The sequence below is a fragment of the Mus musculus genome, chromosome 6 (genome assembly GCF_000001635.26).
Source record: "Mus musculus strain C57BL/6J chromosome 6, GRCm38.p6 C57BL/6J".
In the NCBI taxonomy this organism is placed as follows: Eukaryota; Metazoa; Chordata; class Mammalia; order Rodentia; family Muridae; genus Mus; species Mus musculus.
In genome coordinates, this window is record NC_000072.6 from 130145118 (window position 1) to 130162849 (window position 17732).

General features: G+C 36.2%; 1 non-coding gene and 1 pseudogene across 3 annotated transcripts; one reads left to right on the plus strand and one right to left on the minus strand.

Moving 5' to 3' along the window:
- The first annotated feature begins 1762 nt into the window (after positions 1-1762).
- Gm24712 lies at positions 1763-1866 on the plus strand. The gene has a single exon (XR_003956559.1). It is a non-coding gene; the product is annotated as a U6 spliceosomal RNA (small nuclear RNA).
- Positions 1867-3988: 2122 nt separating this feature from the next.
- On the minus strand, positions 3989-15631 carry Klra14-ps (killer cell lectin-like receptor subfamily A, member 14, pseudogene; annotated as a pseudogene). 2 transcript variants are annotated; one of them, NR_104106.1, is made up of 6 exons: positions 15520-15631; positions 13694-13772; positions 12522-12742; positions 10351-10490; positions 7322-7426; positions 3989-4124 (listed from the first exon to the last, which is right to left on the minus strand). The product of NR_104106.1 is annotated as a killer cell lectin-like receptor subfamily A, member 14, pseudogene, transcript variant 2 (transcript). The 2 variants fall into 2 exon arrangements; NR_104105.1 differs by having other exon boundaries at positions 13694-13781.
- Positions 15632-17732: the final 2101 nt, after the last annotated feature.

Below are 17732 nucleotides of genomic sequence, written 5' to 3' on the forward strand. Positions count from 1 at the left end.
TGTTTAAAAATGTGTAGGGATCATAGATTCAGCCCTTGCATACACTTTGGTTGGTGGTCCAGTTTCTATGTTTACCCATATGTCCATGTCAGTTGCCTCTGTAGGACTTCCTGTGGTGTCCTTGGCCTTGCAGTTTCTCTAATTTCTATCAACCTCTGTTCCACAAGATTTCCTGAGTGTTGCCTAATATTTGACAGTGGGGACTCTACATCTGTTTCCATCAGAAGAATGAATGGATGAAGACTTCTTCCCTTCATTCAGGAGACAGCTGTGCTAGGTCTCAGTCTGCTCGCACAGGAGAGTATCATTAATCTTGTTATAGTTTGAGTCTTTCCCAATGGGTAAGAAATGGGTATCAAGTTGGAGCAGTCATTTGTTGTCCATTCCTTCCATTTCTGCTCCATCTTAATTCAAGTGAATCTTGTAGGCTGGACAAAATTTTACTCAAGCTATTGTGTCCATTTCCCTCCAATGGAAGTCGCACTTGGCTACAGGAGGTCTTCACTTCAGTCTCCACATCTCCAGCTGCCAGGAGTTTCAACAAGGATGGACCTCATAAACACTGGGAGCTTCCCTGACCACAGGTCTCAGGCTATTCCAAGAGATGCCCTCCCATTGGATTCCTTTCTCTGTCTCAACCTTTTCCTGCACCCTCACACCCACCACACTGGAATCCCATCCCCATTCCTCTCTTCACCCACTCTCTTACCTAGTTCACTCCATTTATCCATCTATCATACATAGTTTCTTTCTCCTTCTGAGTGAGATATAAGCTTCTTGACTTCAGTCCTCCTTGTGACTTAGATTCTTTGAATCTGTGGACTATAGCATGGTTATCCTATACTTTATGGCTAATGTCCACTTACAAATGAGTAATATGTTTGTGTCATTTTTAGTCAGGATTACCTCACATGAGTTTATATTTTATGGTTCCATTCATCATCCTGCAAATTTCCTGATGTTATTGTTTTGAATGGCTATATTGTTTTCTATTGTTTAGATTTACAATTTCTTTATCCATTCTTTAGGTGAGGGACATCTAACTTGTTTCACATGTTTTGCTAGTACAAGTAAAGGCTCCATAAAAATATTTGGGAAGTCTTGTGATATATCGGAGCATATTTTAATAAATGCTACGTAATTTTATTTGATTTTCTGACTATATATACTTCTTTCTTATCTCATTCATTACCTTATCCTGCCCCCTTTTTTCCCACCACCGCCTGTCTCCCTCCCACGTTTCCCATCTCTCCCTCCCTCCCTCCCTCCCTCCCTCTATCATCTGTGATTTTTTTGTTCCCCCATCTATGTAGCATTGAAGTATGCATGCTTTGGTCTTACATCTTCTTCAGCTCCATATGGTTTGTGGGTTGTATTATGGGTATTCTGAGACTTAGGGCTAATACACAATTATCAGTGAGTAGGGACCATATGTGTTCTCTTTTGCCTGGGTTACCTCATTCAGGATGGTATTTTCTACTTCCATCTATTTGTCTGTGCTTTTCATGGACTCAGTGATAGCTTTATAGTATTCCATTCTACAAATGTACCACACTTTCTGTATCCATTTCTCTGTTGAGGGACATCTGGGTTGTTTCCATTTTCTGTCTATGATGAAAAGTCTGCTATAAACTTAGAGCAGCATGAGTACTTGTTATATGTTGGAGTATGTTTTGGGTATATGCCCAGTAGTGGTATAGCTGGGTCTTCAGGTAGAACTATTTCCAATTACATGAGGAACTTCCAGATTGTTTTCCAAAGTTGTTTTAACAATTTCTGCAGCACATATATAAAATTGGAATGATACAGAAAAGATTAGCATGGCCCCTGTGCAAGGGGGGTCTATTTTTTTTGTACTTCATTGTCTCACTTCTAAAGTTCATTTACAAAATATTAAGGTTTAGAAAAAGCAACAAGCAGGCCTTTCATCTCATCACTCAGGAGGCAGAAGCAAAGGAATCTGAGTCCCTCTCAGTCCTACAGAACGAGCCCAAGAGCTGCTAGGGTAGCACAAAGAAAAGCTGATTCAGAAAAAAACAAACAAACACATCCCAAACAAACAAAAACCACCACCCCAGAAAACATAAAAAAAAATTTCAGGACAAAAAGACCTTAAAATGACACCATCACTGAGTGCACCTGAACCTGAACATGGAGGAAACTCCTAGCATGACAGTATCCAGTCAGTGGTGAGGTACATGGCTTGGAGATTAAAACAAGTTACTGCATCAATACTAACTGTCCTGAGTTTGATCATTTGGATACACTTGTATAATATAAATTATTGTCCCTCGAATAAAATGAGGAACATGTGTGCCTCAATTTTGTTTGTTTGTTTTGGTTCTATGACCTAGGCTCTTGCTATATTCTTTTTTCAACAATTGTGTCTTGGCCTATTAATTGCCAGAATCACAGTGTAAACGACTACATTTAGCAAATTTCAAGTATTACCACCTTTTTTTATAAGACCTAAAATTGTATATGAATTAAATTGGGAAGATAGGACAACATACGACTTGGGTAAAAATAATCCACTTATCTTTGACCTACACTTGCAACTGTTCACCAAATTTGATATTATATTTTATGGACAGAGGAAACATTTATAGCATTGAGAAAAGTTTACACATGAAACAAAAATCAAAACCAAATTGTAATCAGCTAACATGAGAAATCAAAGACATTTCTTCTCTTAATTGTACTTTTATTCTTTTTCTCTTTTTTTTATTACATATTTTCTTCAATTACATTTCCAATGCTATCCCAAAAGTCCCTCCCCCCACTCCCCTACCCACCCATTCCCATTTTTTGGCCCTGGCATTCCCCTGTACTGGGGCATATAACGTTTGCCTGACCATTGGGCCTCTCTTTCCATTGATGGCCGACTAGGTCATCTTTTGATATATATGCAGCTAGAATCAAGAGCTCTGGGGTACTGGTTAGTTCATAATGTTGTTCCTCCAATAGGGTTGCAGATCTCTTTAGCTCCTTGGATACTTTCTCTAGCTCCACCATTGGGGGCCCTGTGATCCATCCAATAGTTGACTGTGAGCTGTGTTTGCTAGGCCCCGGCCTAGTCTCACAAGGGAGAGCTATATCACCGTCCTTGCAACAAAGGCTTGCTAGTGTATGCAATGGTGTCATCGCTTGGAGGCTAATTATGTGATGGATCCCTGGATATGGCAGTCTCTAGATGGACCATCCTTTTCTCTCAGCTCCAAACTTTGTCTCTGTAACTCCTTCCATGGGTGATTGTTTCCAATTCTAAGAATGAGCAAAGTGTCCACACTTTGGTCTTCGTTCTTCTTCAGTTTCATATGTTTTACATATTGTACCTTATATCTCGCTATACTAAGTTTCTGGGTTAATATCCACTTATCAGTGAGTACATTTCATTTGAGTTCTTTTGTGATTGGGTTACCTCACTCAGGATGATGCCCTCCAGGCCCAACCAAGACAGTTTGTCTTGCCTGGCAGTGGTGGCACATGCCTTCGATCCCAGCACTTGGGAGGCAGAGACAGGCAGATTTAAGAGTTTGAGGCCAGCCTGGTCTTCAAAGAGATTTCTAGGACAGTCAGGGCTACACATAGCAACCCTGTCTCAGACAAACAAACAAGCAAAAGAACAAACAAACAAAAACAATTTGTCATAACATTAATGGAAATTCAGGCTCTTATTTTAGGGGGGGCCCTTTATTCGGTTTTATGGGAGTTTAAGAAATCAGAAAGAACACAATTCTGAAGGCTTTAGTGCAAAGCATGCCCATTCACTGAGTAGATGTGTCCTCTCTCCAACAGGATACAAAATGACCTCTGTTTTGTAAAGATAAGTAGAAGAGGACAGTACCAATGTTCTTGCAGCTTTGTTTCTCTTCAGAGCAGACTATGTTCTGTAATCAAAATACTTGTTTGTTGGACTCATGAATTATTACAAGAAACGAATAAGGATCAACACATTCCATTTTTACCTTTAACTCTGGTTGGAAAGTTAATCAGGGAAATTATCCAGTTTCTTCCCACAAATACAGTAGTAGGGAGTATTACAGTTAGTATCTTCTATTCTTGCTTTAGATAAAAATAAACATCCTATAGACTTAAAGTTCATTTTCCTTATTTTCATGTCACTGAAGAGCAAAGACAAGAGTGGGCAACGAGTAAATTTTGAACATTCACTGAAAAAAATCATGATTTTAAAAATTCTATTGGCCAAAGTATACAGAATATATAGCCTAAGTTTAGCCTAAGTTCATCATGAAATTATTTTCTTCTAAGTTCATTATAAAGAAATGGTCTTTTATCACACCAAAACTCTACATCACATTTCACACTCACAAGTGTTTAATCAGTGGTTAAATCTGATTTTCAATATTTTCAAAGAATTATTTTATCAATCTTGCTTTCCCATTTATATTTTGTCAATAAGAATGCTAGGACAATAGTAAAGCAGATGTGTTTGGCATACAAAACAAGGTTTTATAGGTTTGTGTTTTAAGGAGAAAGGCTATATTTTAAATATAGTCACAGATGAGTGCTTGTAACTAATATTTTTGCATTGTTTCCCTTTATTCTTAAGCACCCCATAGCTAACGGGTCTTCACAGACACATAGTAATCTACTGAATTCCCTGTCTGCAACAGAACTCTAATTTCTGCAGGATGATATTTTAGGGACCATAACTATATTTCTGTTAAAAAAAAGTCAGCTAAATAAAAAAAGTAAATTATAACACAGACAAATTACCACAAAACCAGGAGCACTGTGCACTCTGGGACACATGGGTTACATAGAAAAATGAAGTAAAAAGGTAATTATTTAATAATTGATAATTAAGATTATCTTGTATAAATCAACAGAAATGAGATTTCTCCTCAAGTTGAGGTGTTAGGAGGAATTGGACAAATCTCAGATGGTCAGGGAAGCACTGTTGCTAGTTTTTCCCAAAAAGCAGAACTAAGGAATGTACTCAAAACAAAGATCCTCAATAATAAATCCGGCCAGGCATTGTGGGACACAATCCATCATCCCAGTTGTGAGGAGATGACGGTAGATGGATCACAGTTCAAGGTTAACCTTCAATACAGAGGTAGTTTGAGGCTATCCTGGGTTAATGAGACTCTGTCACATGAGAGAAAGAGTGTGAAATCCACTGAAACCACATGGAACTGCCAAAGAATGAGTCTTTCGCAAAATAAAACATTTTGGAATTTTGGATTTAGGATGAAGAAAAATAGAATATTCATATTCATCAAATTTAGGAATGGTGAAAAAAAGAAATAATCAGATAAAATGAAAAATATATGTTTTGGATTCTGAGTGTTCAAAGACAAAGGAAGATTGTGAACTAGAAAATAGGTAATCAGAAAGAATAAAGGATGTGTAAACTTAAACTAATTGTGTATATAGGCTTTAAGGAAAACCACTACTTAGTAAGCTTATAGTTGAGCAAGACAGAACAGACTCCATATTTCTTTGGTGGTTTAGAGTCTTGTGTGTGTGTGTGTGTGTGTGTGTGTGATTGTGTGTGTGTGTAATTTTTTGCGTGTATGCTTGTTTGTTTTGGAGGGGTAAATTTTGTCTTATTGTGATTTTGATTTGTGTTTTTACCTGCTTGATTTTATTTTCCTTTTGTTGTTGGGTTTTTTTTTTTTGGCAGATATAGAAATAACATGATGTTGAGTCTGTAGTAAGGTAGGGAGCAATAAGGCATATTCAGTATGAAGGGGAACAGATCAAAATATAAAATGTAACTATAAAAGTTACATTTTCTATAAAAATGTAACTAATATGAGAATTAAAATTTAGAAAAGCGTTACAATTACAGAAGATATTCGTTTTTAAAGAGAAACCAAAATACAAGGCAAAGGATACCTACAGAGAAATTACTGTCTGGTCAGGTAGATGACAGAGTTCTCCCAAACAGCACAGGCTATTGCTCCTGCACTTGGGTTTCTTAACTATGTGATAAGGCCTTGTTTCTGAAGATGCCTCCCCTAGGCAGGCTTTCAAGGAGTTAGTAGGTTATATAAAGCTTTTAGGGGAGAAAAGGTATGAGTAGTCCTATCCTGCACTGGACCTTGTATGCTACAATGGTGACCTGCTAGACAAGACATGTTATAGGATCAATAAATGTATTCTTATTGGAAATGAGGCCTTTATCATGGGAGGCAAGCATGCTTGGTATTGTAATCTAAATCAGAAATCCAATATTGTGAAGGTCAAATGCCCCACGTTCAAACTTGCTATAATCTCTCTGCTAAGTGAGCAGTGGTTAATATTTACACCTATAGACTAGACCGGTGATGCTCTCAATCTCCATCAGAGAAGCTTCTTTATTCGGTGAGGCAGAGTCCATGAAGTGTGTCAGAATTGGCCAAACTGCTATGGAGAAGTGTTTATGTGCTGAGCCTTAAAGGAGACATCTATATCAACTTCTTCCTTTCCATACCACCAGCAAGTATCAGGGAATAGCAGGGAAGAGAAAATAAAAAAGGTAGCACCAGAGAAGAAGGAAGGCTTTGTGAAATTCTGCCTTCTAGACTTCCAGACAAGATGAGATTTTGTAAAGTTTAGTTCATTTTAGAAACCATTATTAGGTGACAGCTGCTGAAAAAGTGAGATTCACTTCTTTATTGAGTGTGTGGCTATTGTTGGATTTTCTGGTTCCAGTGCATGGCCTACAACCATGCACCTGTGGACAGTTAATTAGTAAGGCAAGAAGTTATCATGGGACATGTTAGAGATTTGAGTAGGAGTAGGGGCAGATATGTTCATATATTATTTGATGTATATATGGTACTAAAGAAAAAGTCATATTATTAAGAAAGTTAATCAGTAAACAGATTTCTACCAGAGTGTAGATAAAAAATAAACTTGAGATTCACACAACACACCTTTAAATGGAAGGAAAGCATTCATATGTATGTATATATGAACATGTACTTATATTTATTAATAACTGAAAATGATATAAGCTAACAACAATAAAAAATGTTAAATGAATATCTGTTATACTCAGACTCATTGTATCTGTCATGACCATTCCCTCACATTACACCATCTTAAGTTGTTGATGGTCTAGTGCCCTTCCCATGTTAGAACACACCATCCTTAGATGTATGCAATACTAAGGCACTTTTGGTCAACTCCTCAACTATATATCTTCCTTTTGTAACACTTGATCAGGAACTCCCTTATACAACTTGTCCTTACTTCTGAGCTCCATAGAAAATGACGAAAACCATGAGAAGTAAAGAAAAGCCTTTGCAGACAACCCTCTCAATCCCCAAGGGAGGGTTAGAGTCTGAAGGGATCAGAAACTCACAGTTTAGATTGGCCATTGTCAATCCACACCCATTCCTTTTTTTTTCTTATCATATGACAATCCAATCCAGTAACTCTCTGGAATAACATGGCATTGAAGGAATTTCTGTATAGGAAACAATGTAGCTTGTCATGAAATTTCTGTATGTTGGATGAGAGATCAAGTAGGAAGAGTTCCCACCACCCACATTTCACTCTCTGCTCTCTTATCCTCCCACCACTCAGTCTCATCATATTCATTTTCTAAATTGACTTCCTATTTATATCAAATTGAGGTCAGTTCAATAAACTATTTAAAATAAAAACTTCAAGTGTCCTCGGTTCATGATTTGATTTGGGACTTTGTTTATTATTGAGTCTCAGAATTTAAACAAGGTTGCTCTTGAACTCACAATATTCCTACTTAAGGCTGGAATTTTTTAGATTTATCATTTTTGACTGATGCATAGATTCCTTCTATTGCATCTAATATGTGTGAGCTAAGCAGAGAATTCTCAACAGAGAAATATTGAATGCCCAAGAAGTACATTAACAAACATTCAAAGTTCTTAGCCACTAGGGAAATGCTAGTCAATACAAAACTGAGATCATGTCTTACCCCAATAAGAATGGCTAAGTTAAAAAAGTTAATGATAGCACATGCTGACAAGGATATGAAGAAAGGGGAACACTACTACAGTGATGATGGGGGGAACACTTGTAGAAATCAATTTGGTGGTTTCTCAGAACACTGGCAATACTTCTATCTCAAGAAACAGTACTACTACTCCAGGGCATATACTCAAAGATTCTCTACCATCCCAAAAAGACTCATTGTCAGATATGTTCATAGCAGTTTTATTCATAATACCCAGGAATTGGAAACATCTTAGATGTCCCTTCACTGAAAAATGGATAAAGAAAATGTGCTACATCTATGCAATTGAGTACTCTTTAGCTATGAAAAAAATCATCATGAATTTTGAAGGCAAATTGATGGAACTTAAGAATATCATCCTAAATGTCAAATCCTAAAATGACATTCATAGTATGTCTTCACTTATCAGTTGATACTATACATAAAATGCAAATGTACATGATACCCTCCACAGAACCCAGTGGCTGGATAAAAGAATGCCACAAGTAAGAATGCTTGAGTCTCAATGGGAATCAGGAATGTAATAATCATAGAAGGTAGATGGAGGGAGGGAACTGAGTGAAAAATTAGATCAAGGGATCAATTAGGGTTCAGAAACTGCTGTGCGTCAGGTAGAGAGGATGGCCTGAAAGGAATGAGAATGAATTGAAATCTGAAACTGATAGGGGGTGGATGGGGACATCTCCCAGAAGAGATGGATATCAGTGATAGGGAAAGTACACAAGAGTCAATGGGGGTGTCCTTAGCTGTATCTCTATATAACCTGGGTAGGCAGCATCCTGTGGCAAATGAAGAATTCCTGAGGAGTGACAGGGAAACAACATACCCACAAAACTTTGTTCCTAAACTTACCACTTCTACAATAAATACAGGGATTTGGGATGGTGTAAAGTCTAAGGGAATAAACAACCAATAACCAGCTTAACTTGAGTCACATCCCATGGAGAATCATCAATCCCTGACCTAACTAATGATACACAGTTATGCTTGCAAACAGGATTATAGCATTGCTGTCTTCTGTGAAGCTTTGTTCACAATCTGAATCATACATAAACACCCATAGCCAAACAGTGAATGGAGCTTGAGGACTCTTCGGGGAGAACAAGTGGAAGGATTGTAGGCTCTGAAGGGAGTAGGATCTCCATAGTAAGACGAAGAGAATCAACTAACAAAGACCCTTGTGGTTCTCAGTGATGGATCCACAAACAAAAAACATACATTGGGTTGAAACTCATCCTACCTGCATGTGTGCAGCTTGGCCTTCAGTGTAAGTTCTGAACAAGTGGAGTAGGCACTATCCCAAAGGCTGTTACCTGTACATGGGTTAAGTTCTTGTAACTGGCCTGCCTTGTCTAGCTTCAGTGGGAGCATATGCACCTAACCTCATGGAAATATATTGTCCTTTGTCATGGGGATACCTAGGGGACCCCATCCAATCAGAGGAGAAGGGTAGTTAGGGATGGATTATGGATCAGGATTTAAAATGAATAAATAAACTACTATTCTACCACTACTACTACTACTACTACTACTACTACTACTAAGGCTGCTGCTGCTAATAATAATATTAATAATATTAAATTTCAAAAATTGGTTATGTTTATTGTATCAAAAGGAAAATTACACTATTTTTGACATCAATATCCATTTATAATTTTAAATAAACATTATTAAATTGATGTATGAATATCATACCATGTTATACACAACAAAATTTTCAAGGTGATTCTGCAATTATTTTTCTAGAAAAATGTAGTCTTCAAATTTGAAAAGATTTCATAAGCAATAATTTAAAGAGGGGATGATAGAATCTTGGAAACTTTATTTTCTTTTAAATAGACATTTCTAAAGATGGATATCTATTTTACAGGACATAAGAATAATATGCAGTATGTATTGTGAACAGTTTCAGTGGAAATTTCTATGGAGTTAACTACTCAACCATTTAATTCTACAGTTTTCATATTATCTCATTTTGCAGACAGGACCCGAGCACAAATGCTTTCCCTGTTGTCATCTGATTGATTACTCATCTCAGGCAGTCTCACTTTCAGGTTCTAAATAGCAAATCCTAAAAATAGGGGTTTACTTGGCACTATATGGAGATAAATGACTGTCAGTAACTGGATATGCTAAACCAAAATATTAAACTTCATCTGGGAAAGATATCTTTCTGAAGGATTCTCTTGGACACTACTGAGAAATGAAGGATACTGAAAGACAAAAGTGTCTTTGTAGTAATGAGTCTCCACTTAATAGACTTGTGTCCCACAGTTTTCTTCACATTACAGGAAAATCATATACAAATGAAAAAAAAATGGATCCAGTACCTCATTACTCAGGGTTAGAAACAGAATCTAAGAAAATAAGAGGAAAGTGAGCCTCCACAATACCAGTTCATCTTCATCTTCTATCTTCACAAAGGGTAAGCTGTAATGCTGGCAGTTCGCTTTACATCCACTCCATGTAGTTTTGTTCATGATGAAATAATACCATTTAGTACCATAGCAGAACCTGTATTTAACACCTCTGCCTACAACAGAGAAGGTAAATGGCTAAACTTATTATTTTCTGGTATTGTTTTATCAGCGGAATGTATTTATTAAATCTGTGTTTAAAAAAAAAGAGGTAAAATCTCATAGGTCTCAGAAAGTAGAATTCTATAATGCCCAAACACCCCTGCACACTCAGGCATGATCTAGACAACATTGTTCATACCACTAGAGATCTAGAAATATTTCCTGTGTCAATCATGGATGAATCGTTAGAGAAAATGAAGCACATACACACAAAAATATTGCTTATCCTTTAAAGGAAAATGAATCAGCTTGACAGGATGATTTATGCCTATGACATGAGAACTCCTCAGAGAAAGACAGGAAGATCACTAACAGTTTGAGGCCTTCTTTGCCTAAACAATGACTTTCATGTCAGTCTTCTCTACATTGTGAGTTCCCAGTCATCCTGGGCTACAGAATGACATCATGTCTCACAACAAATCCAAAAGCAAGATGCTGACCTATGTGACAAACATCACTGAACTTGAGGATGGCTTGCAAAGTGAAACACACTGGGCATAGGGCCACATAATATGATTCCATGGAGATCTGTTTTTTTGTTTGTTTGTTTGTTTAAAAAACAAAAAACAAAAAACCGTAAAACAAGTTCTGTGAAGCAGAGGCATGGGAGATACCAGGGGGCAGAGCCAGACAATGAGAACTTGCTACTCAGAGGCAGTTAAACTCCTGACAGAATTCTAGATATGGAACACTCAACCACACACTTGTATATGCTTAGCATTGTGTCAAAGTCTGTGTTAAATTCTTTTATCTTAAGAGAAATAAGAGATAAATGAGAATGGTTTTGGTGTTGAAAGTCTGTTCTCCTCATTATGTTGATTCCACCAGTGTTGTGCCCACATGCCCAAATGTTCAAAGTTGAATACATTAAAATGTGTGCAGTTTGTTTTGCAAGATCCTCTCAATATGAATGTTTTGTTTAGAGAGTTGCTGGAAATGGCCATGCTTTATTAGGTAAGTTTATTTCCAACCTTCACTTTTCTGTGAAGAGGTATCAATGTGTAGCTCAGGTTGGCCTTGAAACTTCTGGGATGACCTTTTATTACTGAAAGTTATAATCCTCCTCCTTCAACCTCACAGTCATAGCGATTACATCACTATGCTATCCTATACAGGTAGTTAAGTTATTTTAAAGTAATGCCACAAAAGTTTTTCGATGGGTCTAGAATACTTCAAGGATTGTTTTGGAGCTTTTTTTTTTCCTATCACAGATTTTATTATGTAACAGTTTTAAATATATTAATCCTCACATAATGAGAACCATCCCATCCTACTGTCACAGAGTGGTGAGATTATATACAAGAGCACTTTGTTACAAATCATGAAAAAGTAGTTAATGATAATTGATAAACTGTGTCAGAAAAATGACCAGTCACTCGCATGGGCAAGAAAGGTTCTTTGTGACTCTTGATGTTTTCATTTTTCCAGTCTCATTCACTGTGTCAGTGGCAGACTTGCAACCTTTAAACACCATGGTTAAATTCCCTTGTCTGCCCCAGGGAGGGTCCCTTTTACAAATGGTACAGATCTCTCAAAACCTGTCAGATGGGAAACACACATGCACACACACAAAAAATATCTTCTAATAACTTCATCCATGTAAATGCTCTAAGTCCATTTTAGCATAAAAATTCATAAATATACTCTTACTAAAACCTTCCATATTCTGTCAGCAACAAAGTTGTAGACTTAGATTTTATGCTAGATATAAACAATCAAAATTATCAAAGGTACCAATTTGTAATTCCCTCCCCAGGGGGCAGTAGGAGTGCCAAACAGAACTTTCCTTCTAGAAACTATAAGGTTCTCCTAAACCAAATATGGATTTCTGAGTTTCCATATCTCTACATGAAGTAAGGAACCCCCAAATGATTAACCCACAGATCACAAGCATCTGAAGCTGCTGGATGTACTTCAAATCTTCCAGAGAAGAAATAATAGATAATAATGCAATTCTGTACTCATGGTATTCCTCTGCTACATACCTGTGTCTCGTGAAGAATCTGAAACACTCTTGGTTTCACTGTCCCATCTCTCCTGTTCTCTGTTGATGTATTCCAGAAGTTCATTGCTTGGCCTACAATCTATAGACTTATTTGTCGACATTTCTTCCTTTAAGTTGAAATCCCTTTGCATGTTGCTGCAGTTATGGTGGTGGTTGAGAGTTTCATGGATTTCTTGTTTGTGTTGACTATACTGAAAAACGAAATTAATCACAGATATAAAATAAAAATGCTTAAGAGAAATGCATATCAATATTTAATGTTAGAGGATAGGCTTCACGTGGAGAGCCAACACATATCATTATTTCCTTGGTATTTAACATTTATAAATTATTACTTCAATTAACTCATTATAGAAAGAGATACTTCAATTTTCTCTAAGTTAAATTTACTGTAAAATAAATTAACAGAGCTGAATAAAATTATGGTGGAACTAACTTCCATTCACTTCAATTTTACAGCACAAATTTGCAGATAATTACCTAAGTAAAATAATCAGTGAATATTTAGCAAACTATGAAAATGTGAACTAAAAAGAAAAAAAAAATCAAAAAGACAAAAAACAAAACAAAACAAAAAAACACAAACAAACAAAACAAACAAACAAACAAAAACTCACGTAAAAAATGGCACAATTCTTCTTTGAGCATATGGTTTGTAATATATTCACATACATAGTTATGTTTTGGCATAGCCTGAAACTGATTGACTTTGTTAATATAGAGAAATCCAATTAAACTTACCTTATTGTCTCTGTCAGATTAAATCTTTTTACGTATGCATAAAATATACTTTGAAGAAATATAAAAACAAGGCCATTGATTCTTTGCACAGATGTTTCTCAAAAAATGTTTATTTTAGATGCTTAATCATCTGAGCTGAGAAATTAAATGATCATCAAGTCCTCAGAAGGAACATGATCAAAAATGAGACTGAAAGGGCGAACTGTCAACAGTCCCAGAGTTAACAGATTAAGTATGAAAAGAAGAGTACACTGCAGTTATTCAGGAAAAAATATCATAACTCCAGAGATTCTGACGCATCCCCTCCTGATTATAGACAGAACAATGTACAGCATGTATTACGGCATAGTTCATGTCTAAAGCTATTCTCTAGGTGGAAGCTCAAAGAAGGTGCATCTCAGTTACTTACTCTTTGCCACAAACCCTGCAACAATTACCAGCCGAAAGGAACAGAGGATTCCAAGAGCTATCACAATGAGCTGCCAAGGGACTGAACACACTTAAATCAGCAAAACAAAACAATAAAAATCTCTATTAATAGAGTAGATCTCAATACTAATTACAATTTGTGTAGCATGGAAACAAGGAAATCTTTGCACAAGTCTATTATATGAACTGACTGAAAATGTACCCTCAAGATTGTAGATTTCTACCTAAAATGTAAGGATTTTAGAAATTTTACAGGTGTTCACAAAATTTTGAACAAGGCCTGAGCCTTACACAGTGAATCCTCCTGACTCAGATTAGAAGGAGCTAGATGACAGGCATGTGCACTCACCCAATTCTATAGAGAAAAAAAGTGCAATCTACAGATGGCATTCAAGGCATAGGTACTATCCAAGTACAAGGTATCAAGCTGAGGCATGCAGCCTACCAAGAGAGATAACTGAGGATGGGGAGGAAGGAAAGAGGGATGGATCTTTTTGAGAAATGGTAGGAAACCACAGTTGTTCTAGACATGATCTGTATGCATCACCATCCTTGAAAGTGCCTGTAATTCAAGAATCACTTTTTTCCTGTAAGTTCAAAATTGCTCCATATAATACTAAATATTTGGGTGTATCTAAGGTGTTGGGAATATGAAACACATGCCTGTGACTACCATTAATAAAAAAAAAAAGATAAAAATTGCAGATTGGAGTACAGCTGTACCAATGTGTATAGAGTAAATAAAAAGAATAGAAATTGAGATTTTCTCAATTTCAGTAATAAACAAAATTATTCTTTGATTTTTTTTTCAGGAAGTCCCCATGGGGTTTACTTATTCCTACATGGACGAATCCTCTCGTCCCCTCTCTCTGCATCTGCAACTTTTTCTCTAGAGAAAATGTCCTTTTCTGATGGACAATTGTTTTTTGCAAAGTGGCATTATATATTTGGATGTTTATGACAATTAAAACATGTTCTTCAAGAGTGAAAATATTGTTTCTAATGCATAGGCTTCATTTCCTTAGGATTTTGCTTCCCTATAAAATTGGTTTTTTTCTCCAGACCCTAGTTTGTCTGCCAGTATTAAAGTTTAGATGTTTATGACAATTAAAACACTTTCTTCATGTATGAAAATATTTTTTCTTTTGGGGGAGTTTGAGAAAGGTTTTCTCTGTTTTGCCTGGCTGTCCTGAAACTCACCCTGTAGATCAGGCTGGCGTCAATCCCAGATATTCACCTGTCTCTGCCTCCCAATTAAAGGGATGAAAGGCATGCTCCACCACTGCCAGGGAAAAGTATTTTTTTCTAATGCATAAGCTACATTTCTTTAGGAGTTTGTTGCTCTAGAACATTTCTTTACATAAAAAAAACTCTTTTTTTTTAATGTTAGTTTTGAAGTTTTCAGAATTCTTCTTGACTAGACTAAAGGAAAAAAAACCCTCCTAATAGTTTTTTACTTCTTGTTTCCCAAGAAATGTTTTCTTACTGATTACCATTGTTCTAATCAGCCCATCTGATTTATTCCCTTATTAGCAAACATCTAAAAGGTAGAAGGGTTATATATTTCTTTCTGTTTGATTTTTTAATTTTAAAACTTGATTGCTTTATTTTTAAACTTAATTTTGTACAATTTTGTACATAATAACCCTCCAACTAATACTATTTTCTTCTCTCACCCTTGTGTATAATTAAGCCCAGATGAAATGGAACATTTTACTTTTCAATAAAAGCCAGTAGGATATTTTCAAACTACTAAATATTTAAAATACATCTTTTAAAAAGTGATTTTAGACACTTAAAACACTTACCTCTTAGGCCAGCTTTTCTAGATCTCTGAGTCCCCTCAAGTCTCACCTGGCTGTTCAACCCTGAAGACTTGTGGAATCTCATAGTTGGGAAAGTGACCTCCTGCTCACTCATCTTGGGAATACGTAGAGTATGTTCTTTTAAAAAATATGTCCTTGAGTGATTCATAAAGAAAACATTAAAATGCCAACCTATTGGAAGGTACCTGGATCTAGTGATACAGAAGGTTGAGAAAGGGTGGGGTTTGACTAACTCACTTAATCATCCAAAAACCCTCAAATTCCATTACAGGTGAGAAACCTTTGCAGACTTGCATTAAAATTGTTTTTATTTCTAATGATAACAGCAGTTTATAGGAAATATAGAAGTATTAATGCCACAGCCCGTTTGTTCAAAATATCTAGCACATAAAAATGGTAGGTAAAAGTGCTACCACTGAAAACCATTGAAAAAAAATTAAACAATCTATTCAAATAACAAAGAGTCAAAGATTTAGGAATAAATAAAAATGATGCTTTAAAATTATTTACACATTTTGATATACACATGAATGCTAAATGATCTTTCAGTCATATATATATATATATGTATATATTATATATATATATATGTATATATTATATATATATATATACACACACACACACACACACATATATATGTGTGTGTGTGTGTGTGTGTGTGTGCGTGTATGTGTGTGTGTGTGTGTGTGTGTGTGTGTGTATCAGACTTTCCCAGACACTACTGCAGGTGACTCAAGAGACAGAAATATCTCTCTTAATGAAGCTCCAATCAGCTGAGATATCCTACCTCTCAACACAGCCTCAGTCTACACATTCCTCCGTATGGTTGGACCAGGTAAGTGGATACAACCAGAAAAGATCTTACTGAGTGTGATAATTCATGCCCAGAAAGCCAATACTGAATATTTTCTCTTATCTGAGGTTTCTGCTTCAGTCTTCAGAAAAGATTTGTTATCTTTAGTAACTGAAACAACTAGAAAAGTAGAAAGGGACCTTGCCCATGGAGTATGGGAGCAACAGGAAACAGCATAGAGAATAAAATACACATTTTCAATTTTAAGACCTTCCATCTAAATAGTCATGACACATATAACATACTCATACATAATGTTGCAAGAGGAGGTTATATGAAATTGTCAGTATGAAGCACACATGATCTAATGCCCATAAAAGATACAATGTGATGATAGATATCAATGTACTAGGAAACACTAAACATTTGTAACTGGCATTACCCTTACATTAATAACTGAGCTAAGAGCCAGCAGATAGGAAAGACAAGCTGCATGTGTGATAGCTTTCTTTTCTACTTTTTTAATTTATGAAGTTTTCTGAAGAGATTCACTGTCTTATTTCTTGACAAAAAAATTCTTCAATTACAGAATTTTTTTACAAATTTTTATTAATTAGTAGTGCTCTTCGGGTGATTGTATTCAAGCCAATGTGCATGTGTCCAGAAGACCATTTTACAAGGTGAGTTCTCCCTCTCCTCTTTCCTTTTAGGTACAAGGATCAAACTTGGGTATTCAGGGTATTCAGTAGCAAGCACATTTACACACTGACACATTTTACATAGATACTATTATCACAACTTTCAGATGGATAATATATAAACATTTAACCAAACTAAAGAGTCATGAACTCCATAGATTCCTCTACCTTAAATTCTTAGCACACAATACAAGTCCCAGCATACTCCAAAAGAAAATCACCAGTGCAGAATAACAGTTTTCACATGCTACCAGATTTAACCTGATATAACACAGCCAAAAGGTCTCTCAGCAATCCTGTTCTCATGTGACACCGCGTGAAATTCTCTAGAGTATATTTTATCATTTGTTAGAAAAACAATAAAAGCAGCTATTTTTACCTGTGTCTCCACCCTGAAGTGATGCCGGTAGAAAGAATGGATGCCTGAATTGGGGTAATGTGGTCCTTTACTTGTCTGTATCCCCTAAGAGGCTCCCAGAAGAAAGGCAGAACTAAATTTCCTCCAAGTGATACTTCATGTTTTTCTGCCCCTCCTCTCGACCAAACTGAAAAGAGGAAATTGCTTTTGAAAGCTGAGTCTGAGAGAAAATTAAAGGAGTAAAATATTGGGTCAGATTCTGCAAAGGAAACATCTATAAATGATATTTGAAGACAGAGAAGATGAGCACTCCTGCAGACAGAGCAAAACATGTGTCCCCAGC